This window comes from Lissotriton vulgaris, chromosome 3_1, assembly GCF_964263255.1.
Source record: "Lissotriton vulgaris chromosome 3_1, aLisVul1.2, whole genome shotgun sequence".
NCBI lineage: Eukaryota > Metazoa > Chordata > Amphibia > Caudata > Salamandridae > Lissotriton > Lissotriton vulgaris.
In genome coordinates this window covers 608,899,490-608,925,793 of record NC_141689.1, presented here as the reverse complement: position 1 = coordinate 608,925,793, position 26,304 = coordinate 608,899,490, and positions in this window count along the sequence as shown.

Here is a 26,304-nt window from a genome sequence, read left to right as displayed (position 1 = left end):
GCAAAAAACAATGGATTTAGGCCCAGATCCTTGTATTGGGGTGAATGTAAGACAATGATCTACATTCTGTCCGTCAAATTGTTTTTTGTAATTTTCTCCCTGAGTGTACTGGGGTAGCTCAGACGTGGGTCCCAGAGCCTCCACACCACTGGAGTCAAGCTAGCCGGGCTGATGAGAGGTGTTACCTCGAAACCGGTCCGGTCCTCGGATGCTTGATTCCGGTCTGGGAAAGATATGGCTGTTGTAGTTCGGACTGGACTGTTCCCATGGGGCACAGGGTCAGAGCTGATTTGCATAAAGCCATTATCTGACCCAGGGTGGTGTGGAGTGCAAAAAACGATGGATTTAAGCCCAGATCTTTGTACTGGGGTGAATGTAAGACAATGATCTACATTCTGTCCATCAAATTGTTTTTTGTAATTTTCTCCCTGAGTGTACTGGGGTAGCTCAGACTTGGGTCCCAGTGCCTCCACACCACTGGTGTCAGGATCCCTATTTCAACTGTCTTTTGTACCCTGTTTTCTTGCCTGTACCGTACCACTGATCGTTCCACTATATGTGTATTATAGAGTCGTAGTATTTATTCTGTGCTGTACCAATGCTCCTTGGAGCTGTGTCAATGCCTGTTTGATCTTTTCCTCTTGCCAATGCTTGTTGCAACTCACTTGTAGATCTTTGCGTGTTACCGCCTTACCAATGCTTGTTGGCCCCAGGGCTTCCAAAGGTCTTGTTCGAAATTGCTGCCGAGGTCTTTTTTCCCTCTGCAGCCCCTGTACCTTCAAACCAGGACTATAAAAGGAGCCATGCCCAGGTCTCCGTGCGGATTATTCTTTGCCGGTTCCCGAGTTTGGAGGTCTCCTGTTTCCTGTCTTCGTTCCTGCACTGTGGACTTCTCCGCTGTTCCAGTTTCCAGATTCCTTGAATGGTAGTAATCTACCACGAATATCCGCTTGCTGAAAACGCAGGTAGGATTTATCCTTTTCTGTTCTTGGTACCAAGTCCTGAGTTGCCGGCTGGTGAATTCTTCGAGGGCGCTCGTCAGACATCGCGCGAAGGGCGTTTCCCTGGCAACTTTATTTGCTTTGACTTATCGAACGATGTCACTTAACTCAAACTGCTGAATCCAGACTTTGCCTGATTGTTCTTTCACTTCAGTTTCAATTTTTGACGAGACAGTATTTCAAAAGTGTCAAGGAACTTGGTTCTCATTCAGTCTTCTTTGGGATTGTTTCAGTCAGTGCTGTGGAATTAACAGAGTGGCTACAATTTTGTATAGAACCCTAAAAAATGCTGAAGTCAAACGATATATTTGTTATGCTGTGTATGCTGTGAGGTTAACAGTGAATTGCCTTTCAAGAAACTTTATAGTTGTTATGCTGTGAGATTAACAGAGATTTGCCTTTCAAGAAACTTTTCATGTGAGTTGGTTAATAATGTCCATTGCCAATTGAAACCTTGATCTCTCAGTGAGGCTAGAGCTGAAGCTCCTGTAATTGTTCTGAAACTGTGCCAACTTGCTTAATTGACTATAAAAACTTCTTATTTGAATGTCAGCCATTCTTTTGCTTCTTTAGTAAAATGATGATATTGGTTCCAGGTTATTTCTATTATTGAAACCCACCTTACCTTGTCAAAACTAACTTACTAAGTGGGGAATCAGAGGTGCTGGAAGGTGGGGTTTTGTGGACTGCTTCTGAGGAACTCAAGAGAGCCTAAACAATCAGGATCCTGACAACTGGAGTCAAGCTAGCCGGGCTGATGAGAGGTGTTACCTCGAAACCGGTCCGGTCCTTGGATGCTTGATTCCGGTCTGGGAAAGATATGGCTGTTGTAGTTCGGACTGGACTGTTCCCATGGGGCACAGGGTCAAAGCTGATTTTCATAAAGCCATTATCTGACCCAGGGTGGTGTGGAGTGCAAAAAACGATGGATTTAGGCCCAGATCCTTGTACTGGGGTGAATGTAAGACAATGATCTACATTCTGTCCATCAAATTGTTTTTTGTAATTTTCTCCCTGAGTGTACTGGGGTAGCTCAGACGTGGGTCCCAGAGCCTCCACACCACTGGAGTCAAGCTAGCCGGGCTGATGAGAGGTGTTACCTCGAAATCGGTCCGGTCCTCGGATGCTTGATTCCAGTCTGGGAAGGATATGGCTGTTGTAGTTCGGACTGGACTGTTCCCATGGGGCACAGGGTCAGAGCTGATTTGCATAAAGCCATTATCTGACCCAGGGTGGTGTGGAGTGCAAAAAACGATGGATTTAGGCCCAGATCCTTGTACTGGGGTGAATGTAAGACAATGATCTACATTCTGTCCATCAAATTGTTTTTTGTAATTTTCTCCCTGAGTGTACTGGGGTAGCTCAGACGTGGGTCCCAGAGCATCCACACCACTGGAGTCAAGCTAGCCGGGCTCATGAGAGGTGTTACCTCGAAACCGGTCCGGTCCTCGGATGCTTGATTCCGGTCTGGGAAAGATATGGCTGTTGTAGTTCGGACTGGACTGTTCCCATAGGGCACAGGGTCAGAGCTGATTTGCATAAAGCCATTATCTGACCCAGGGTGGTGTGGAGTGCAAAAAACGATGGATTTAGGCCCAGATCCTTGTACTGGGGTGAATGTAAGACAATGATCTACATTCTGTCCATCAAATTGTTTTTTGTAATTTTCTCCCTGAGTGTACTGGGGTAGCTCAGACGTGGGTCCCAGAGCCTCCACACCACTGGAGTCAAGCTAGCCGGGCTGATGAGAGGTGTTACCTCGAAACTGGTCCGGTCCTCGGATGCTTGATTCCGGTCTGGGAAAGATATGGCTGTTGTAGTTCGGACTGTTCCCATGAGGCACAGGGTCAAAGCTGATTTGCATAAAGCCATTATCTGACCCAGGGTGGTGTGGAGTGCAAAAAACGATGGATTTAGGCCCAGATCCTTGTACTGGGGTGAATGTAAGACAATGATCTACATTCTGTCCATCAAATTGTTTTTTGTAATTTTCTCCCTGAGTGTACTGGGGTAGCTCAGACGTGGGTCCCAGAGCCTCCACACCACTGGAGTCAAGCTAGCCGGGCTGATGAGAGGTGTTACCTCGAAACCGGTCCGGTCCTCGGATGCTTGATTCCGGTCTGGGAAAGATATGGCTGTTGTAGTTCGGACTGGACTGTTCCCATGGGGCACAGGGTCAGAGCTGATTTGCATAAAGCCATTATCTGACCCAGGGTGGTGTGGAGTGCAAAAAACGATGGATTTAAGCCCAGATCCTTGTACTGGGGTGAATGTAAGACAATGATCTACATTCTGTCCATCAAATTGTTTTTTGTAATTTTCTCCCTGAGTGTACTGGGGTAGCTCAGACGTGGGTCCCAGAGCCTCCACACCACTGGAGTCAAGCTAGCCGGGCTGATGAGAGGTGTTACCTCGAAACCGGTCCGGTCCTCGGATGCTTGATTCCGGTCTGGGAAAGATATGGCTGTTGTAGTTCGGACTGGACTGTTCCCATGGGGCACAGGGTCAGAGCTGATTTGCATAAAGCCATTATCTGACCCAGGGTGGTGTGGAGTGCAAAAAACGATGGATTTAGGCCCAGATCCTTGTACTGGGGTGAATGTAAGACAATGATCTACATTCTGTCCATCAAATTGTTTTTTGTAATTTTCTCTCTGTGTAAAGATTTACAACATCAAGTGTTATGAGTAGCATGTCGCTTTCCCAGGTAATACTGTCCATGATACGGAGGAAATCCTGCGTGTCTTCCACAAATGAAGGTAGATCCTTCACAATAGGGGCCAAAAATGCATCAATGAAGCGGGAAGTGTTCTCAAGTAGGCTGCCAATTGCCGAAACAATCGGCCTCCCTGGTGGTCTTTTGGCATTCTTGTGGATTTTTGGCAAATGATAGAAAGTGGGGAGAACCGGGGAGTCACATGAGAGGAAAGAATGTTCCTCATGGCTGATCATGCCATCCTTTTTCCATTGGTCTAGTAGTGTGCTATATTCTATGGTACTTTTTAGGTATTGTTCTCTCTTTACCATAGCATAGCACTCTTTATCTCCCAATTGCCTTAGTGATTCCTGTTCATAGTTCTCCTTGCTAAAGACAACAATGTTCCCGCCCTTATCTGAGGGCTTAATCTCAATTGTTTTGTCATCTCGCAGGGCTTTTATTGCTTCCCACTCCTTCCGCGTGATGTTAGATGTTTTTATGTTCATTCTTTTGTTAGCCATTCTCTCCAAGTCTGCCATTACTGCTTCAATGAAAAGATCAATTGCATCATGTGATGTGTTTGGCAATTTCCTTGATTTATTTTTGAGGTTACTTGGATCTCTGACCTGTGTGTTTGATGTTGCAATGTTATTCTGCACATTTTGTTCCTGATCCAGTAATTCTTGTGTTGGAGTCAGCAGGATATTTGCAAGATTGTCCTCTGTTGTATCTTCCCTTGTTATTTCCACCGTTTCTGGGTTTGCCACATCTTGTCTTGTACTCGGATGTTGTAAGAAGATTTTCTTAAACTTACGTTTCCTTATATATTTGAACAGGTCTATTTTGGTATCCACAAGGTTGAACTCACTCGTCGGGCAGAAACTCACTCCTTTTTGTAGTACTTTAATTTCATCAGTTGTCAAGGTCCTTTTCGACAAGTTGATGATATTATTTTCTTGCATTTCAGTTACCTTCTTCTCCGATTGAAGGCACTTCGTTTTACCATCAGTGTCGTTGTATCTTGTGAACCTCCCCTTGTGCCTCTTCCCCCTCCTAGTCCTCCTCTTTGATTTTGTTGAGGGGGGTGACTCCTTAGCTGTGGTCTTTAACGGGTTTCCTTCATGACTTGGAACTCGTCGAAAAAAGGCTTTTGTTTCTCTTTCTCTTTTTCTTTTTCTTTGCTGCCTGAGGCGGCGTTCTGCTCCCCATCAGACCCTTCCACTTCAGATTCTTCCGTATCAATTACCGTTGTATGTTCATTCCCTTGAGCGAGTTTCTTTCTCGTGGCATCATATTTACGGGCAAATGTTAGAATCCTGCCTGACAAATAGTCCTGTTCATCCCTTTGAAACTTAATCTGTTTCCTTTTGCGTATCCCCAATTCATAATCCTTTAATCTCTTAGCCATGGCTGTTTTCAATTCATCACTGGCTTTTGTATCCTTCTCTTTAGCGATAGTCGCCTCCAGGTCTGCTATGTCCTTTAAACACTTATCCCGGTCGCTCCAAGCATACTTATTGAGCATTCTGACCATTCCCTTAGATGACTCCGCGGTGTATTCCGCCCAGTCTTTTAATAGGGCTGGGTCTGGGTTTTCATAAGATGGGATTGTGTAAATCTGCAGGCCCCTGGGGATTTTATTGCAGTCAATATATCTCCCACCACTTTCTGACTTCTCGTTCTTGTAGCCTCTCCAGTTGCTGAAACAAGCTTTTCAGGCTAGATGTTTGTGCTGTTGATGTGGTGGCATTGTTTATACTTGTCGGTCTCTCTGTTGCCGACATGAACATCAGATTCGCGGCCGCCTCTCTTTCCCCCGTGAGTTCCCCCAGGGTAGCCATTGTCACTAGTTTGTTAGTGTGCACACGTTGACAATTCACTTTGTTCGGGGCGGTGGCAGACCACTCGTATTGCTTCGGGTGTTTGGAAAAATTATTTTTACATCATACGGGACCAAGGTAGAGCATAAGTTTTTACTTTTGGCGTTTCGACGAACACACTGTGCTCACTCACCGCATTCGTTGTTTGCGTTCGTTGGGCACCCACTCTCAGTCGGCGTCCTCCATTCGTCCCACGCGAAATGCGGGTGATCAGTAGTTCTTTTCGCAGTTATAATCTTCTTTCGTCAGAGGTTGATATTCTTGCCTCTTCATTTGCATTTCCGCTCCATTTCCTCAGGGCAGATGGCCTAAAAATGTTTCATGCACAGGTCCCTCACCGCTGTCGCTCCAAACGTCCCGGGTGCTTGAAACCAGCGCTGGTGAGGTGCTTCGATATAGCCACACAATCCAACCAATAGAGGTCACAAAGACGGCAAGCACTGCGATGTGGAGATGTTTCTTCAAGATTTATTCATTTTCCAAACCCCCTTCACCCCTGACAGACGCGTTTCGACAGTTAGCTTCGTCAGTGTCAGTTTGTGCAAAAAAAACGAAGCCATTTTAAACCAACCACTCAGTTTCATTTCATAGACATAGATGATGATATTTGATATGGAAATGGCGGCCATCTTGTAGTGTAGTGTTTACAGGTATTACATTTGGTTTAAAGATGGCTTTAAATAAAGTGCTCAAGTGCAGAATTAAAAAGATTGACTTTGACAAACTTTACATTAATCTTGTGCACACTGTTATTTCGTTTCAGATTATCTATTCATATATATATATACATTTGGAAACAAGGGGATCGTTTTCTGATTTTCAGAGTTAGTTATGTAGGGGTGTATCCCCTATTTTTGCATCGAGTATTTACATTTCAACATAATTTATTTCGTAGTGTGCACTGCATTGCATTTTGCGATGCAGGGCGCGCTCCGAAATTAGTTTTATTAATTAAATTATTTACTTACCTGCAATTATCCATATGCCGGTGTTTAGCACCCTCCACCCTGCCCCTCCCCCTCCCTGCCTTCCTGCCCCACAATTACTCCCTCCACAGGCCGCAGCTGGTACAAGGGCCTATCATGACAAGTGTCTGGGAGACCATGGAGCAGGGTCTTGCCACCATTTAAATGTGACAGTACATAATATCATTATATTATACACTAAATGTATACATTTTAATGATCATGTCTGAGTTAATAAGTAATAGTTATTAATTATTTTTACTTATTAAATCTAATAATAAAGTAGACTAAACGCAATCCAAAACTTCTATAATAAGTAGATTTTCTAATAAAAAGACCCCCTTTAGACATGATGAAGTCAGCATACTTTAAAAATATTATTTATTTACATTTTTACAAAAGATGGAGACATTCCACATGAAGGTTGGTTGGGTATAGATTTTTCAAGCATTACGATCGACGTAAGGTAGAACTGTTGACCCTCAGTGAGATCCTCCCCCCAAACCCTTATATCGACTATTACATCAAGTGAATAAACTAAATATTCCCAAACATGTTCCCTCCCCCCTCCCCTGTTGCTCTTCCTTAATAGTTACTTTGAAGGTTGTCTTCCTACTAAATCACTACTTCCTCAGAATCAGTTTATGCGCTAACCTATTCAACAAGCCATCCCCTGTTCATCCGTAGATGTATCTCGATCTGCCCGTCCATCCCTTAATTAATTTCTCTTGAGCTCGGAAGCGAGGCCCTCCCTTGAGAGTATGTATATGTAAGCAAGCCTTGGGTCATCTCCGCCCATGCTGCCTATGTTTCCTGTGCATTGGAGTCCCTACATGTTCGCTGCATGTGTGCCTCTTCTGCCCTTGATCAATCCACCATGTCCGTCTCCCGGGCTTCCCTTGTTGGGACTAGTGGACTGATCCAGTGAATTGCAAGTTGTATATTTGCTATAAAGAGGCAGAGTATGGTTTATCTTTTTCTAATCCTTTTGGGGGGATTGTCAGGGAGAAGGCCCAGAAGACATTCTTTATTGTCTGTGGGATTCACCAGCCTGTGGTTTCTCGTAGCTGACCCAAAATTTTTGTCTAGTAGTGTTGTGCTTCAGGACAGTGCCACGTCATATGTAAAAAGTATGCCGGTACTGAGTGGCATCTCGGGCACTGTGGGTTTCTGGTGAGGTATATATTATGTAGGCATTTGGGTGAAAAGTAGGTCAGGGGTATATAATTGTATTGTATTAATTTAAAGCAGGCATTGATCAAAGCCTTTTTTACCCCTGCATGTATTCTGAGCCAGTCCCGCTGGGAGATCGGGTCTTCCACTTGGTGTTGCCAGGAGTTCTCTATTGGCAGAGTTCACAATGGTTTATCGGATCAGAGCGCTCAGCATGAGGTTGCGTTCTGGTGCTTCCGGGAAGGTGGGCCACAGTTGTCTCGCTGCTGCTGTAATCTTGTGTAGCAAAGTAGTATAATTTGGAGTCTAAGGGGTCCATTAGGATGTTGGACGGTGGCACCAACGCGGTGCTGGCGGGTCGGAAAAACGCCTTTTTGTGCTGCGAGCATTGGTACTCACGTCCGCCATATTAGTATAGCAAAACTTAGGTCATTTCCTGTCTGCCGCGGAGTGCCTCGCACCGCCATCAAAGTGCACCCCCCACTGCAGCAGTGGGAGCCAATGGAGACTCTCCGCCGTGCAGAATGACGTCCGCCCACTCCACAAATTAGGATGGCCCAAACAGGCAGACGTACCGCAGCGGAGACACCGCCCAACCAGAGACGGCGGAAACTCGACAGCGGAGCGCGAGAGCAGAGACTCGGTCCACACCACTCAGTCACAACCGCCATGGACCCAGCTCTATATGTGTTTCCGGTGCTGTACCTGCTAAACCACTATCATCTAATGGGCCGCCACGGACGCCTCCGCAGGTAGGCAAATACTCAAATATACAACACACGGGCTGACACAGGGTCCAAAACCATAACTGACACCCTGCTGGGAGCAACAACACATCCACAAGGGCACCCACACAAAACCCACCTGCCACCAAGTGACCCCACAGCATCCTGGACACACATTCACCGCGAACATGCAGCAATGTCCCGGTCACGTCACCGCAGCGGTCAACACATGCGCACAATGCCCAAAGCAGGGCCAGTTCAAGGCATGGGCAGGGCAAAAACACCATAGGGACACACTTCCCCCAACCACACATCAACACACCCCATCAAGTCACAGGCCAGGTACCCATCCTGTGCACCCCCTTGCACAGCAACAAGCACAGCAAAAAGCAAGCACAGTACACGCCCTGCACCACACAACAAGCAACTAGGTAGGCAGCCACTGCAGGACTGGCTGACAAGGAACACACAACACCAGTGCCACACACACTGAAGGCTGTAGAACACACACCCAGGGTGTAGCCCTAAACCAAAACTACACACAGGGATGCCTGAACAGATGCCTGCCCAAAAACCACATACAAGCACTACAGGAACACACACAGAACCACATCATAAACAGACATACCCTGTCAGCAAAACTGTGGAAAGGCAATGGGAGCACAGACAAAACAGGATTGCAAACCTTATCGCACAAGAACAAAACACACACAACATACCACAAATCACACAGGAAGAGCACCAGCACAGAACTACACTGCCACATGAAACCAACCACAGATGCACATCAAATCAAAAATAAACAAACGCCACAGGACATCAGGGGATGCACATCAGGCAATGCCAAGGCCACATACACACAGAACTGTATGCAAAACAAACAGTGTGTGCACAACAAGCAGAACAGTCACACACAGACATGACTGACACAACTCAACACACACAGCACTAATCAGCACAGCACAAACACAACAGCACACCCAGGAAGTGAAGTAATACGACAGCCAACACACATACATCCAACACAACAACAACAGATGCACCACGCTGGGACACAAGAGCAGAACCATATTGAACAGAGCACTGGGCAGCACACACAGCTGAAGTGCACATGAGCAATCCTCACTGATTAAAAGCACAAGAACACCACATATAAACCATTGGGGCATTGTCCAGAGTTGAACATTTGCCTCTCCCAAGAACTACACCACGAATCACAGTGTCACAAATGAAGTGATGGGGAGGCACACACACACATGTAAACCATGGGGACAGCTGACATCAAAGTGAACTCACTTGATTGTCAGTAGTAGACATGGAAGCGGGGTACTATACACAAAATGAGGGAGTGCAGACCCACAATAGGTAGCCATAAGCGGCACACATAGGGGATGGCATCACACCACACACACCATGCCACACAGGAGGAGAAAAGGCACCATGTGCATGCAATGCATGAGAAACACAACCACAATGGCAGTGTGGAGCAGCAGGGCCATACAGTCCACACAAACACACTCAAGACACACGTGTGGATGAGGGACAGACCTCCCTCCTGATCCTCTTAGACCTTACGGCTGCCTTCGATACCCTTTCTCCCTCAGTCTTAACATCTCGCCTGAGGGAGATCGGGGTTCAGGGGGCGGCCCTGGGGTTACTTACCTCTTTCCTCGATCAAAGAGAGCAAAGAGTGATGCTGGGCAAATTTCTATCTCCATCCCTGTCTGTGCAATGTGGGGTCCCTCAGGGGTCGGCGTTAAGTCCGACCCTCTTTAACATTTTTGTGACCCCCCTTGCCAGACTAATTAGATCGTTTGGGATGGAGGTAGTTTCCTATGCGGATGACACGCAGATCCTCATCTCTCTCTCCCAGTCAGTTACGTCGACTGCCTCCAATTTTAGATCTTGTATGGAGGCAGTCGGTCAATGGATGATTTACAATTTGTTGAAACTGAATGGGGAGAAGACGGAGGTGATGGTGTTCGGAGGAAAGGAGGAGATATGGTCAGCCGAGTGGTGGCCAGACTCACTGGGAGCGTGTCCTGCTCCTACTTCTTCTGCCATAAAATCTTGGGGTCGTGATCGATCCCACCCTTAGTATGTGCCAACAGGTTAATAGAACTGTATCGACCTGTTGGGGTATTATTCGCATACTGAGGAAGATTAGGCATTATCTTTCACAGCAGGCAAGGAAACAACTCTCTGTTGCCCTCCTTGGTTCTCGGCTGGACTACTGCAATGCGCTGTATGCAGGACTGAATAAAAGTCTGCTGCAGTGCTTGCAGGTGGTCCAGAACGCAGCGGCCAGGTTTGTCTTGGATTTACCCCGCCGCACTTCGGCTACCTCCGCCAGAAAACTGCTTCACTGGCTTCCTATAGAGGACCGGATACTTTTTAGGACCATGTGTATGGTCTATAGGGCTTTAGCTAAAAGCAGCCCTACTGGAATTGGATCCATTCTGTCTCGCTACACCTCTGGTAGGAACTTGCGTTCCTCTAACAGACTCCTTCTCTCAGTCTCTCGCATTCTGAGAACCAGATGGGCTGGCAAAGCCTTTTCCAATCTGGCACCGAAGTGGTGGAATGCCCTCCCATCGGAATTAAGGACCCTTCCCACCCTTCAATTATTTAGAACTGCTTTGAAAACCCGTCTCTTTGTGCGGGCATACCTGTAGTTGTGCTCTGCCTTTTTTGATCTGTTTTTGGTAGGCGCCTTGACACCTTCGGGTTTTAGTCGCGCAATATAAATTGCTGTCAATTCAATTCAATTCACTTGATAATCAAACAAACACAACACTTATGTGCAAGTCACACACTTTGCACAATCATAAGTGACCAAAACAACAAGGAGGAGTCACACAGCACAGCACGGACACACCAACACACTGCACAGTGCACAACAGACAACTCACACATGTCCATACAACCATATTCACAGGGCACAACAATATAAACAACAGGCACATAACTCCTGGGTGACACATGTGTGTATTTCACAATCCAGGTACACACACACATCCACACCCACTACTAAGTCACACCCTTCACACTCCACACCTCTTGACTACCCAAGAGCACACATCTCATGTAGGCCCCTGGACCAGGACTAAGGACCAACACAGGATGACCATACACATACACAGCTGGGCACAGATAAAGGAATAACACACATACATCATGACAGTGCCCAGCCTGCATGCAAACCTGTGCACAGCATCACACCCTGTGCTGGCAGTGTACCCCAACCTGACATGGCAACAACGTAGCCAACAACACAAAACCACTCAAAAGAGAACTGCAGGACAGCTAAAATAACCAACACAGATAACACAAGTAGCAGTGTCTGAATGAACTGAAGACCCTGTTACCGCTGTTTAAAAATGTGATGCAGCCAAAGTGCTTGGCATTGTTGAAGTGACACATGGAGCATGGGGCCCAGGCAACAAAATGCACACACAAAAAGATATTTAATCAGCAAGTACACTAACAAAACAGACAACAGGAGTAACTGTCTTTATTCACATATTGCACGGATGTGATAGTAGAACAACTGTACACAAGATCAAGGTACAAAATGCAGATCAATTGCAAGATATCCGGCACAAGCAAACTGTAAACAGGAAGGCCAGTGGGCATGGCACAGGGGAGACTCCAACACAGCAGAGCAACTGGGCCAGTGCCCAGGGCAGGTGGCACAGCAAGTACATGAAAGGCTGCATAGGTGAGAGTACAACACAGCAGAGCGACAGGGCCAGTGTCCAGGGCAGGTGGCACAGCAAGTACATGAGAGGCTGCATAGGTGAGAGTACAACACATTAGAGCAACAGGGCCAGTGTCCAGGGCAGGTGGCACAGTAAGTACATGAGAGGCTGCACAGGAGAGATTACAACACAGCAGAGCAACAGGGCCAGTGTCCATGGCACATGGGAGACTCCAACACAGCAGAGCAACAGGGCCAGTGTCCAGGGCACAGGTGAGACTCCAACACAGCAGAGCAACAGGGCCAGTGTCCAGGGCACAGGCGAGACTCCAACACAGCAGAGGAACAGGGCCAGTGCTAATGGCACAGGGGAGACTCCAACACAGCAGAGCAACAGGACAAGTGTCCATCGCACAGAGGAGACTCCAACACAGCAGAGCAACAGGGCCAGTGTCCAGGGCATGTGGCACAGCAAGTACATGAGAGGGTGCACAGGGCAGAGTACAACAGAGCAGGGCAGCAGGGCCAGTGTCCATGGCACAGGGAAGACTCCAACATAGCAGAGCAATGGGTACAGAGACCAGGGGACAGGTGAGACGCCAACACATCAGAGCAACAGGGCCAGTGTCCAGGTGAGACTCTAATACAGCAGAGCAACAGGGAGAGTGTCCATGGCACAGGGGAGACTCTAACACAGCACAGCAACATAACCAGCGTCCATGGCACAGGGGAGGCTCCAACACAGCAGAGAAACAGGGCCAGTGTCCAGGGCAGGTGGCACAGCAAGTACATGAGAGGCTGCAAGATCTTTAATCAGCAAGTACACTGACAAAACAGACAACAGGAGTAACTGTCTTTATTCACATATTGCACGGATGTGATAGTAGAACAACTGTACACAAGATCAAGGTACAAAATGCAGATCAAATGCAAGATATCCTGCACAAGCAAACTGTAAGCAGGAAGGCCAGTGGGCATGGCACAGGGGAGACTCCAACACAGCAGAGCAACAGGCCCCGGTTCCAGGGCAGGTGGCACAGCAAGTACATGAGAGGCTGCGTAGGTGAGAGTACAACACAGCAGAGCAACAGGGCCAGTGTCCAGGGCAGGTGGCACAGCAAGTATATGAGAGACTGCACAGGGGAAAGTACAACACAGCAGAGCAACACGGCCAGTGTCCTTAGCACATGTGAGACTCCAACACAGCAGTGCAACAGGGCCAGTTTCCAGGGCACAGGTGAGACTCCAACACCGCAGAGCAACAGGGCCAGTGTCCATGGCACAGGGGAGACTCCAACACAGCAGAGCAACAGGGCCAGGGTCCAGGGCACAGGCGAGACTCCAACACAGCAGAGCAACAGGGCCAGTGTCCATGGCACAGGGGAGACTCCAACACAGCAGAGCAACAGGACCAGTGTCCATGGCACAGGGGAGATTCCAACACAGCAGAGCAACAGGGCCATTGTCCAGGGCAGGTGGCACAGCAAGTACATGAGAGGGTGCACAGGGCAGAGTACAACAGAGCAGAGCAGCAGGGCCAGTGTCCATGGCACAGGGGAGACTCCAACACAGCAGAGCAACGGTTACAGTGTCCAGGGGACAGGTGAGACGCCAACACATAAGAGCAACAGGGCCAGTGTCCATGGCACAGGGGAGACTCTAATACAGCAGAGCAACAGGGAGAGTGTCCATGGCGCAGGGGAGACTCTAACACAGCAGAGCAACAGGACCAGCATCCATGGCACAGGGGAGAATCAAACACAGCAGAGCAACAGGGCCAGTGTCCAGGGCAGGTGGCACAGCAAGTACATGAGAGGCGGCATAGGGGAGAGTACAACACAGCAGAGCAACAGGGCCAGTGTCCATGGCACAGGTGAGACTCGGACACAGCGGAGCAACAGGGTCAGTGTCCAGGGCACAGGTGAGACTCCAACACAGCAGAGCAACAGGGCCAGTGTCCATGGCACAGGGAAGACTCCAACACAGCATAGCAAAAGGGCCAGTGTCGAGGGCACAGGTGAGACTCCAACACAGCAGAACAATAGGGCCAGTGTCCATGGCACAGGGGAGACTCCAACACAGCAGAGCAACAGGGCCAGTGTCCATGGCACAGGGGAGACTCCAACACAGCAGAGCAACAGGACCAGTGTCCATGGCACAGGGGAGACTCCAACACAGCAGAGCAACAGGGCCAGTGTCCAGGGCAGGTGGCATAGCAAGTAGATGAGAGGGTGCACAGGGCAGAGTACAACAGAGCAGAGCAGCAGGGCCAGTGTCCAGGGCACAGGTGAGAGTACAACACAGCAGAGCAACAGGGCCAGTGTTCAGGGCAGGTGGCACAGCAAGTACATTAGAGGCTGCACAGGGAAGAGTACTACACAGCAGAGCAACAGGGCCAGTGTCCATGGCACAGGGGAGATTCCAACACAGCAGAGCAACAGGGTCAGTGTCCTGGGCACAGGTGAGACTCCAACACAGCAGAGCAATAGGGCCAGTGTCCATGGCACAGGGGAGACTCCAACACAGCAGAGCAACAGGGCCAGTGTCCATGGCACAGGGGAGACTCCAACACAGCAGAGCCAAAGGGCCAGTGTCCAGGGCACAGGTGAGACTCCATCACAGCAGAGCAACAGGGCCAGTGTCCATGGCACTGGGGAGACTCCAACACAGCAGAGCAACGGGGTCAGTGTCTAGGGCACAGGTGAGACTCTAACACGGCAGAGCAATAGGGCCAGTGTCCATGGCACAGGGGAGACTCCAACACAGCAGAGCAACAGGGCCAGTGTCCATGGCACAGGGGAGACTCCAACACAGCAGAGCAACAGGGCCAGTGTCCATGGCAGGTGGCACAGCAAGTACATGAGAGGCTGCACAGGGGAGAGTACAACACAGCAGAGCAACAGGGCCAGTGTGCATGGCACATGTGAGACTCCAACACAGCAGTGCAACAGGGCCAGTGTCCAGGGCACAGGTGAGACTCCAACACCGCAGAGCAACAGGGCCAGTGTCCATGTTACAGGGGAGACTCCAACACAGCAGAGCAACAGGGCCAGTGTCCAGGGCAGGTGGCACAGCAAGTACATAAGAGGGTGCACAGGGCAGAGTACAACAGAGCAGAGCAGCAGGGCCAGTGTCCATGGCACAGGGGAGACTCCAACACAGCAGAGCAACGGTTACAGTGTCCAGGGGACAGGTGAGACACCAACACATCAGAGCAACAGGGCCAGTGTCCATGGCACAGGGGAGACTCTAATACAGCAGATCAACAGGGAGAGTGTCCATGGCACAGGGGAGACTCTAACACAGCAGAGCAACAGTACCAGCGTCCATGGCACAGGGGAGACTCCAACACAGCAGAGCAACAGGGCCAGTGTCCAGGGCAGGTGGCACAGCAAGTACATGAGAGGCTGCACAGGGGAGAGTACAACACAGCAGAGCAACAGGGCCATTGTCCACGGCACAGGGGAGACTCGGACACAGCGGAGCAACAGGGTCAGTGTCCATGGCACAGGGAAGACTCCAACACAGCATAACCAAAGTGCCAGTGTCGAGGGCACAGGTGAGACTCCAACACAGCAGAGCAATAGGGCCAGTGTCAATGGCACAGGGGAGACTCCAACACAGCAGAGCAACAGGGCCAGTGTCCATGGCACAGGGGAGACTCCAACACAGCAGAGCAACAGGACCAGTGTACATGGCACCGGGGAGACTCCAACACTGTAGAGCAACAGGGCCAGTGTCCAGGGCAGGTGGCACAGCAAGTAGATGAGAGGGTGCACAGGGCAGAGTACAACAGAGCAGAGCAGCAGGGCCAGTGTCCAGGGCACAGGTGAGAGTACAACACAGCAGAGCAACAGGGCCAGTGTTTAGGGCAGGTGGCACAGCAAGTGCATTAGAGGCTGCACAGGGAAGACTCCATCACAGCAGAGCAACAGGGCCAGTGTCCATGGCACTGGGGAGACTCCAACACAGCAGAGCAACAGGGTCAGTGTCCTGGGCACAGTTGAGACTCCAACACAGCAGAGCAATAGGGCCAGTGTCCATGGCACAGGGGAGACTCCAACACAGCAGAGCAACTGGGCCAGTGTCCATGGCACAGGGGAGACTCCAACACAGCAGAGCCAAATGGCCAATGTCCAGGGCACAGGTGAGACTCCATCACAGCAGAGCAACAGGGTCAGTGTCCATGGCACAGGGAAGACTCCAACACAGCAGAGCAACAGGGCCAGTGTCCATGGCAGGTTGCACAGCAAGTACATGAGAGGCTGCACAGGGGGAGTACAACACAGCAGAGCAACAGGGCCAGTGTCCATGGCACATGTGGGACTCCAACACAGCAGTGCAACAGGGCCAGTGTCCAGGGCACAGGTGAGACTCCAACACCGTAGAGCAACAGGGCCAGTGTCCATGGCACAGGGGAGACTCCAACACAGCAGAGCAACAGGGCCAGTGTCCAGGGCACAGGCGAGACTCCAACACAGCAGAGCAACAGGGCCAGTGTCCATGGCACAGGGGAGACTTCAACACAGCAGAGCAACAGGGTCAGTGTCCAGGGCAGGTGGCACAGCAAGTACATAAGAGGGTGCACAGGGCAGAGTACAACAGAGCAGAGCAGCAGGGCCAGTGTCCATGGCACAGGGGAGACTCCAACACAGCAGAGCAACGGTTACAGTGTCCAGGGGACAGGTGAGACACCAACACATCAGAGCAACAGGGCCAGTGTCCATGGCACAGGGGAGACTCTAATACAGCAGAGCAACAGGGAGAGTCTCCATGGCACAGGGGAGACTCTAACACAGCAGAGCAACAGGACCAGCGTCCATGGCACAGGGGAGACTCCAACACAGCAGAGCAACAGGGCCAGTGTCCAGGGCAGGTGGCACAGCAAGTACATGAGAAGCTGCACAGGGGAGAGTATAACACAGCAGAGCAACAGGGCCAGTGTCCAGGGCAGGTGGCACAGCAAGTAGATGAGAGGGTGCACAGGGCAGAGTACAACAGAGCAGAGCAGCAGGGCCAGTGTCCAGGGCACAGGTGAGAGTACAACACAGCAGAGCAACGGGGCCAGTGTTCAGGGCAGGTGGCACAGCAAGTGCATTAGAGGCTGCACAGGGAAAAGTACAACACAGCAGAGCAACAGGGCCAGTGTCCATGGCACAGGGGAGACTCCAACACAGCAGAGCAACATAGTCAGTGTCCTGGGCACAGGTGAGACTCCAACACAGCAGAGCAATAGGGCCAGTGTCCATGGCACAGGGGAGACTCCAACACAGCAGAGCAACTGGGCCAGTGTCCATGGCACAGGGGAGACTCCAACACAGCAGAGCCAAATGGCCAGTGTCCAGGGCACAGGTGAGACTCCATCACAGCAGAGCAACAGGGCCAGTGTCCATGGCACAGGGAAGACTCCAACACAGCAGAGCAACAGGGTCAGTGTCCAGGGCACGGGTGAGACTCCAACACGGCAGAGCAATAGGGCCAGTGTCCATGGCACAAGGGAGACTCCAACACAGCAGAGCAACAGGGCCAGTGTCCATGGCACAGGGGAGACTCCAACACAGCAGAGACAAAGGGCCAGTGTCCAGGGCACAGGTGAGACTCCAACACAGCAGAGCCAAAGGGCCAGTGTCCAGGGCACAGGTGAGACTCCAACACAGCAGAGCAACAGGGCCAGTGTCCATGGCACAGGGGAGACTCCAACACAGCAGAGCAATAGGGCCAGTGTCCATGGCACAGGGGAGACTCCAACACAGCAGAGACAAAGGGCCAGTGTCCAGGGCACAGGTGAGACTCCAACACAGCAGAGCCAAAGGGCCAGTGTCCAGGGCACAGGTGAGACTCCAACACAGCAGAGCAACAGGGCCAGTGTCCATGGCACAGGGGAGACTCCAACACAGCAGAGCAACAGGGCCAGTGTCCATGGCACAGGGAAGACTCCAACACAGCAGAGCAACAGGGCCAGTGTCCAGGGCAGGTGGCACAGCAAGTACATGAGAGGGTGCACAGGGCAGAGTACAACAGAGCAGGGCAGCAGGGCCAGTGTCCATGGCACAGGGAAGACTCCAACACAGCAGAGCAATGGGTACAGAGACCAGGGGACAGGTGAGACGCCAACACATCAGAGCAACAGGGCCAGTGTCCAGGTGAGACTCTAATACAGCAGAGCAACAGGGAGAGTGTCCATGGCACAGGGGAGACTCTAACACAGCACAGCAACATAACCAGCGTCCATGGCACAGGGGAGGCTCCAACACAGCAGAGAAACAGGGCCAGTGTCCAGGGCAGGTGGCACAGCAAGTACATGAGAGGCTGCAAGATCTTTAATCAGCAAGTACACTGACAAAACAGACAACAGGAGTAACTGTCTTTATTCACATATTGCACGGATGTGATAGTAGAACAACTGTACACAAGATCAAGGTACAAAATGCAGATCAAATGCAAGATATCCTGCACAAGCAAACTGTAAGCAAGAAGGCCAGTGGGCATGGCACAGGGGAGACTCCAACACAGCAGAGCAACAGGCCCCGTTTCCAGGGCAGGTGGCACAGCAAGTACATGAGAGGCTGCGTAGGTGAGAGTACAACACAGCAGAGCAACAGGGCCAGTGTCCAGGGCAGGTGGCACAGCAAGTACATGAGAGACTGCACAGGGGAGAGTACAACACAGCAGAGCAACACGGCCAGTGTCCTTAGCACATGTGAGACTCCAACACAGCAGTGCAACAGGGCCAGTTTCCAGGGCACAGGTGAGACTCCAACACCGCAGAGCAACAGGGCCAGTGTCCATGGCACAGGGGAGACTCCAACACAGCACAGCAACAGGGCCAGAGTCCAGGGCACAGGCGAGACTCCAACACAGCAGAGCAACAGGGCCAGTGTCCATGGCACAGGGGAGACTCCAACACAGCAGAGCAACAGGACCAGTGTCCATGGCACAGGGGAGATTCCAACACAGCAGAGCAACAGGGCCATTGTCCAGGGCAGGTGGCACAGCAAGTACATGAGAGGGTGCACAGGGCAGAGTACAACAGAGCAGAGCAGAAGGGCCAGTGTCCATGGCACAGGGGAGACTCCAACACAGCAGAGCAACGGTTACAGTGTCCAGGGGACAGGTGAGACGCCAACACATAAGAGCAACAGGGCCAGTGTCCATGGCACAGGGGAGACTCTAATACAGCAGAGCAACAGGGAGAGTGTCCATGGCGCAGGGGAGACTCTAACACAGCAGAGCAACAGGACCAGCGTCCATGGCACAGGGGAGAATCAAACACAGCAGAGCAACAGGGCCAGTGTCCAGGGCAGGTGGCACAGCAAGTACATGAGATGCGGCATAGGGGAGAGTACAACACAGCAGAGCAACAGGGCCAGTGTCCATGGCACAGGTGAGACTCGGACACAGCGGAGCAACAGGGTCAGTGTCCAGGGCACAGGTGAGACTCCAACACAGCAGAGCAACAGGGCCAGTGTCCATGGCACAGGGAAGACTCCAACACAGCATAGCAAAAGGGCCAGTGTCGAGGGCACAGGTGAGACTCCAACACAGCAGAACAATGGGGCCAGTGTCCATGGCACAGGGGAGACTCCAACACAGCAGAACAACAGGGCCAGTGTCCATGGCACAGGGGAGACTCCAACACAGCAGAGCAACAGGACCAGTGTCCATGGCACAGGGGAGACTCCAACACAGCAGAGCAACAGGGCCAGTGTCCAGGGCCGGTGGCATAGCAAGTAGATGAGAGGGTGCACAGGGCAGAGTACAACAGAGCAGAGCAGCAGGGCCAGTGTCCATGGCACAGGGGAGACTCCAACACAGCAGAGCAACGGTTACAGTGTCCAGGGGACAGGTGAGACGCCAACACATAAGAGCAACAGGGCCAGTGTCCATGGCACAGGGGAGACTCTAATACAGCAGAGCAACAGGGAGAGTGTCCATGGCGCAGGGGAGACTCTAACACAGCAGAGCAACAGGACCAGCATCCATGGCACAGGGGAGAATCAAACACAGCAGAGCAACAGGGCCAGTGTCCAGGGCAGGTGGCACAGCAAGTACATGAGAGGCGGCATAGGGGAGAGTACAACACAGCAGAGCAACAGGGCCAGTGTCCATGGCACAGGTGAGACTCGGACACAGCGGAGCAACAGGGTCAGTGTCCAGGGCACAGGTGAGACTCCAACACAGCAGAGCAACAGGGCCAGTGTCCATGGCACAGGGAAGACTCCAACACAGCATAGCAAAAGGGCCAGTGTCGAGGGCACAGGTGAGACTCCAACACAGCAGAACAATAGGGCCAGTGTCCATGGCACAGGGGAGACTCCAACACAGCAGAGCAACAGGGCCAGTGTCCATGGCACAGGGGAGACTCCAACACAGCAGAGCAACAGGACCAGTGTCCATGGCACAGGGGAGACTCCAACACAGCAGAGCAACAGGGCCAGTGTCCAGGGCAGGTGGCATAGCAAGTAGATGAGAGGGTGCACAGGGCAGAGTACAACAGAGCAGAGCAGCAGGGCCAGTGTCCAGGGCACAGGTGAGAGTACAACACAGCAGAGCAACAGGGCCAGTGTTCAGGGCAGGTGGCACAGCAAGTACATTAGAGGCTGCACAGGGAAGAGTACTACACAGCAGAGCAACAGGGCCAGTGTCCATGGCACAGGGGAGATTCCAACACAGCAGAGCAACAGGGTCAGTGTCCTGGGCACAGGTGAGACTCCAACACAGCAGAGCAATAGGGCCAGTGTCCATGGCACAGGGGAGACTCCAACACAGCAGAGCAACAGGGCCAGTGTCCATGGCACAGGGGAGACTCCAACACAGCAGAGCCAAAGGGCCAGTGTCCAGGGCACAGGTGAGACTCCATCACAGCAGAGCAACAGGGCCAGTGTCCATGGCACTGGGGAGACTCCAACACAGCAGAGCAACGGGGTCAGTGTCTAGGGCACAGGTGAGACTCTAACACGGCAGAGCAATAGGGCCAGTGTCCATGGCACAGGGGAGACTCCAACACAGCAGAGCAACAGGGCCAGTGTCCATGGCACAGGGGAGACTCCAACACAGCAGAGCAACAGGGCCAGTGTCCATGGCAGGTGGCACAGCAAGTACATGAGAGGCTGCACAGGGGAGAGTACAACACAGCAGAGCAACAGGGCCAGTGTGCATGGCACATGTGAGACTCCAACACAGCAGTGCAACAGGGCCAGTGTCCAGGGCACAGGTGAGACTCCAACACCGCAGAGCAACAGGGCCAGTGTCCATGTTACAGGGGAGACTCCAACACAGCAGAGCAACAGGGCCAGTGTCCAGGGCAGGTGGCACAGCAAGTACATAAGAGGGTGCACAGGGCAGAGTACAACAGAGCAGAGCAGCAGGGCCAGTGTCCATGGCACAGGGGAGACTCCAACACAGCAGAGCAACGGTTACAGTGTCCAGGGGACAGGTGAGACACCAACACATCAGAGCAACAGGGCCAGTGTCCATGGCACAGGGGAGACTCTAATACAGCAGATCAACAGGGAGAGTGTCCATGGCACAGGGGAGACTCTAACACAGCAGAGCAACAGTACCAGCGTCCATGGCACAGGGGAGACTCCAACACAGCAGAGCAACAGGGCCAGTGTCCAGGGCAGGTGGCACAGCAAGTACATGAGAGGCTGCACAGGGGAGAGTACAACACAGCAGAGCAACAGGGCCATTGTCCACGGCACAGGGGAGACTCGGACACAGCGGAGCAACAGGGTCAGTGTCCATGGCACAGGGAAGACTCCAACACAGCATAACCAAAGTGCCAGTGTCGAGGGCACAGGTGAGACTCCAACACAGCAGAGCAATAGGGCCAGTGTCAATGGCACAGGGGAGACTCCAACACAGCAGAGCAACAGGGCCAGTGTCCATGGCACAGGGGAGACTCCAACACAGCAGAGCAACAGGACCAGTGTACATGGCACCGGGGAGACTCCAACACTGTAGAGCAACAGGGCCAGTGTCCAGGGCAGGTGGCACAGCAAGTAGATGAGAGGGTGCACAGGGCAGAGTACAACAGAGCAGAGCAGCAGGGCCAGTGTCCAGGGCACAGGTGAGAGTACAACACAGCAGAGCAACAGGGCCAGTGTTTAGGGCAGGTGGCACAGCAAGTGCATTAGAGGCTGCACAGGGAAGACTCCATCACAGCAGAGCAACAGGGCCAGTGTCCATGGCACTGGGGAGACTCCAACACAGCAGAGCAACAGGGTCAGTGTCCTGGGCACAGTTGAGACTCCAACACAGCAGAGCAATAGGGCCAGTGTCCATGGCACAGGGGAGACTCCAACACAGCAGAGCAACTGGGCCAGTGTCCATGGCACAGGGGAGACTCCAACACAGCAGAGCCAAATGGCCAATGTCCAGGGCACAGGTGAGACTCCATCACAGCAGAGCAACAGGGTCAGTGTCCATGGCACAGGGAAGACTCCAACACAGCAGAGCAACAGGGCCAGTGTCCATGGCAGGTTGCACAGCAAGTACATGAGAGGCTGCACAGGGGAGAGTACAACACAGCAGAGCAACAGGGCCAGTGTCCATGGCACATGTGGGACTCCAACACAGCAGTGCAACAGGGCCAGTGTCCAGGGCACAGGTGAGACTCCAACACCGTAGAGCAACAGGGCCAGTGTCCATGGCACAGGGGAGACTCCAACACAGCAGAGCAACAGGGCCAGTGTCCAGGGCACAGGCGAGACTCCAACACAGCAGAGCAACAGGGCCAGTGTCCATGGCACAGGGGAGACTTCAACACAGCAGAGCAACAGGGTCAGTGTCCAGGGCAGGTGGCACAGCAAGTACATAAGAGGGTGCACAGGGCAGAGTACAACAGAGCAGAGCAGCAGGGCCAGTGTCCATGGCACAGGGGAGACTCCAACACAGCAGAGCAACGGTTACAGTGTCCAGGGGACAGGTGAGACACCAACACATCAGAGCAACAGGGCCAGTGTCCATGGCACAGGGGAGACTCTAATACAGCAGAGCAACAGGGAGAGTCTCCATGGCACAGGGGAGACTCTAACACAGCAGAGCAACAGGACCAGCGTCCATGGCACAGGGGAGACTCCAACACAGCAGAGCAACAGGGCCAGTGTCCAGGGCAGGTGGCACAGCAAGTACATGAGAAGCTGCACAGGGGAGAGTATAACACAGCAGAGCAACAGGGCCAGTGTCCAGGGCAGGTGGCACAGCAAGTAGATGAGAGGGTGCACAGGGCAGAGTACAACAGAGCAGAGCAGCAGGGCCAGTGTCCAGGGCACAGGTGAGAGTACAACACAGCAGAGCAACGGGGCCAGTGTTCAGGGCAGGTGGCACAGCAAGTGCATTAGAGGCTGCACAGGGAAAAGTACAACACAGCAGAGCAACAGGGCCAGTGTCCATGGCACAGGGGAGACTCCAACACAGCAGAGCAACATAGTCAGTGTCCTGGGCATAGGTGAGACTCCAACACAGCAGAGCAATAGGGCCAGTGTCCATGGCACAGGGGAGACTCCAACACAGCAGAGCAACTGGGCCAGTGTCCATGGCACAGGGGAGACTCCAACACAGCAGAGCCAAATGGCCAGTGTCCAGGGCACAGGTGAGACTCCATCACAGCAGAGCAACAGGGCCAGTGTCCATGGCACAGGGAAGACTCCAACACAGCAGAGCAACAGGGTCAGTGTCCAGGGCACGGGTGAGACTCCAACACGGCAGAGCAATAGGGCCAGTGTCCATGGCACAAGGGAGACTCCAACACAGCAGAGCAACAGGGCCAGTGTCCATGGCACAGGGGAGACTCCAACACAGCAGAGACAAAGGGCCAGTGTCCAGGGCACAGGTGAGACTCCAACACAGCAGAGCCAAAGGGCCAGTGTCCAGGGCACAGGTGAGACTCCAACACAGCAGAGCAACAGGGCCAGTGTCCATGGCACAGGGGAGACTCCAACACAGCAGAGCAATAGGGCCAGTGTCCATGGCACAGGGGAGACTCCAACACAGCAGAGACAAAGGGCCAGTGTCCAGGGCACAGGTGAGACTCCAACACAGCAGAGCCAAAGGGCCAGTGTCCAGGGCACAGGTGAGACTCCAACACAGCAGAGCAACAGGGCCAGTGTCCATGGCACAGGGGAGACTCCAACACAGCAGAGCAACAGGGCCAGTGTCCATGGCACAGGGAAGACTCCAACACAGCAGAGCAACAGGGCCAGTGTCCAGGGCAGGTGGCACAGCAAGTACATGAGAGGGTGCACAGGGCAGAGTACAACAGAGCAGGGCAGCAGGGCCAGTGTCCATGGCACAGGGAAGACTCCAACACAGCAGAGCAATGGGTACAGAGACCAGGGGACAGGTGAGACGCCAACACATCAGAGCAACAGGGCCAGTGTCCAGGTGAGACTCTAATACAGCAGAGCAACAGGGAGAGTGTCCATGGCACAGGGGAGACTCTAACACAGCACAGCAACATAACCAGCGTCCATGGCACAGGGGAGGCTCCAACACAGCAGAGAAACAGGGCCAGTGTCCAGGGCAGGTGGCACAGCAAGTACATGAGAGGCTGCAAGATCTTTAATCAGCAAGTACACTGACAAAACAGACAACAGGAGTAACTGTCTTTATTCACATATTGCACGGATGTGATAGTAGAACAACTGTACACAAGATCAAGGTACAAAATGCAGATCAAATGCAAGATATCCTGCACAAGCAAACTGTAAGCAAGAAGGCCAGTGGGCATGGCACAGGGGAGACTCCAACACAGCAGAGCAACAGGCCCCGTTTCCAGGGCAGGTGGCACAGCAAGTACATGAGAGGCTGCGTAGGTGAGAGTACAACACAGCAGAGCAACAGGGCCAGTGTCCAGGGCAGGTGGCACAGCAAGTACATGAGAGACTGCACAGGGGAGAGTACAACACAGCAGAGCAACACAGCCAGTGTCCTTAGCACATGTGAGACTCCAACACAGCAGTGCAACAGGGCCAGTTTCCAGGGCACAGGTGAGACTCCAACACCGCAGAGCAACAGGGCCAGTGTCCATGGCACAGGGGAGACTCCAACACAGCACAGCAACAGGGCCAGAGTCCAGGGCACAGGCGAGACTCCAACACAGCAGAGCAACAGGGCCAGTGTCCATGGCACAGGGGAGACTCCAACACAGCAGAGCAACAGGACCAGTGTCCATGGCACAGGGGAGATTCCAACACAGCAGAGCAACAGGGCCATTGTCCAGGGCAGGTGGCACAGCAAGTACATGAGAGGGTGCACAGGGCAGAGTACAACAGAGCAGAGCAGAAGGGCCAGTGTCCATGGCACAGGGGAGACTCCAACACAGCAGAGCAACGGTTACAGTGTCCAGGGGACAGGTGAGACGCCAACACATAAGAGCAACAGGGCCAGTGTCCATGGCACAGGGGAGACTCTAATACAGCAGAGCAACAGGGAGAGTGTCCATGGCGCAGGGGAGACTCTAACACAGCAGAGCAACAGGACCAGCGTCCATGGCACAGGGGAGAATCAAACACAGCAGAGCAACAGGGCCAGTGTCCAGGGCAGGTGGCACAGCAAGTACATGAGATGCGGCATAGGGGAGAGTACAACACAGCAGAGCAACAGGGCCAGTGTCCATGGCACAGGTGAGACTCGGACACAGCGGAGCAACAGGGTCAGTGTCCAGGGCACAGGTGAGACTCCAACACAGCAGAGCAACAGGGCCAGTGTCCATGGCACAGGGAAGACTCCAACACAGCATAGCAAAAGGGCCAGTGTCGAGGGCACAGGTGAGACTCCAACACAGCAGAACAATGGGGCCAGTGTCCATGGCACAGGGGAGACTCCAACACAGCAGAACAACAGGGCCAGTGTCCATGGCACAGGGGAGACTCCAACACAGCAGAGCAACAGGACCAGTGTCCATGGCACAGGGGAGACTCCAACACAGCAGAGCAACAGGGCCAGTGTCCAGGGCCGGTGGCATAGCAAGTAGATGAGAGGGTGCACAGGGCAGAGTACAACAGAGCAGAGCAGCAGGGCCAGTGTCCAGGGCACAGGTGAGAGTACAACACAGCAGAGCAACAGGGCCAGTGTTCAGGGCAGGTGGCACAGCAAGTATATTAGAGGCTGCACAGGGAAGAGTACTACACAGCAGAGCAACAGGGCCAGTGTCCATG